The sequence below is a fragment of the Dipodomys spectabilis genome, unplaced genomic scaffold, assembly GCF_019054845.1.
Source record: "Dipodomys spectabilis isolate Male_0828 unplaced genomic scaffold, ASM1905484v1 ptg000205l, whole genome shotgun sequence".
In the NCBI taxonomy this organism is placed as follows: domain Eukaryota; kingdom Metazoa; phylum Chordata; class Mammalia; order Rodentia; family Heteromyidae; genus Dipodomys; species Dipodomys spectabilis.
This window is the reverse complement of record NW_024870882.1, coordinates 669,220-670,314: the sequence shown is the minus strand read 5'-3', so window position 1 is coordinate 670,314 and position 1,095 is coordinate 669,220.

The following is a 1,095-nucleotide window of genomic DNA, read 5'->3' as shown; positions in this document are numbered from 1 at the left end:
TCTTCCATTTTAGCACCATGGTATGATTCCCCTAATGGATGGATATTAACTAATATTTAATGAATGCTTTTATAAGTATTCAACCATGGTACTTCATTAAATGGTGGCATAATGTAATAACTAATAGTTGGTAATTATATATATATATATAATTTAATATCCTCACATTCCCTCTCTCTCTCTTTATATATATATGTATATATATAGACACATACACATATACATATATATCAATGTATATATTGGGCACTTCTGTGGCTTGATCAAAGGTCCTCAGAATTTCCTGGCGGCTCAGTTTCCTGGAGGCTGGTGTGTTAAGACTGTGACCTCATTTATGGATTGGGTATTGTAGGCAGTGAGATGAAATCCCAGCATGACCAAAAATTTATTCGTGGAGGAAGAAGACAATTTTGACACATTGTTTTCTTTCTCTGTGAAAGTCCTGGGTCTCAGTACGATGTATAATACATATGCAAATATAATCTAGGTGATATGATGTAATAAATGAAGTGTTATATGTGTAATAATACTACATAACTAAGGGTAATAAACATCATACGCAGTAAAGCCATGTATGTAAATAGCTCTCATATACGAATATTATTTTTTCCAGTGCTGAGGCTTGAATTCAGGCTCTGGGAACTGGTCTGAATTTCTTGTCTTCAAGGATGGTGAGCTTCCCCTTCACCCACAATGTCACAGAGTTAACCATGTCCCAAGTTCAAACCCCAGGCCTGCTAGAAAAATGGTGCAAATTCCAAGCCAGGGCTCTATTATTATTATTATTATAGTTCCAAGCAAGGGGCTTGAATTTAGGTCTTGGCACCTCTGCCACAATTAACCCTGGGATTCTAGGACCCAAGTTCAAATATCGGGGTGGAAAAAAAAAAACAAGAAGGATAAAACTGAGAAGTTCAAGAAGGTGATATTACTTTTTTTTCCCTTTGTATTGTGACCATCCTGGGTCTAAATGACAAGGCCCAGAAAGTGCACATGACCTTGCATTGCCAATGTTTGGCGGGCTATTAGGGAAGCCATAGCCAAAACCAGCAACTTGGGCCTGGAGGTCTAATCCTGTGACTTCCACTAATGAAT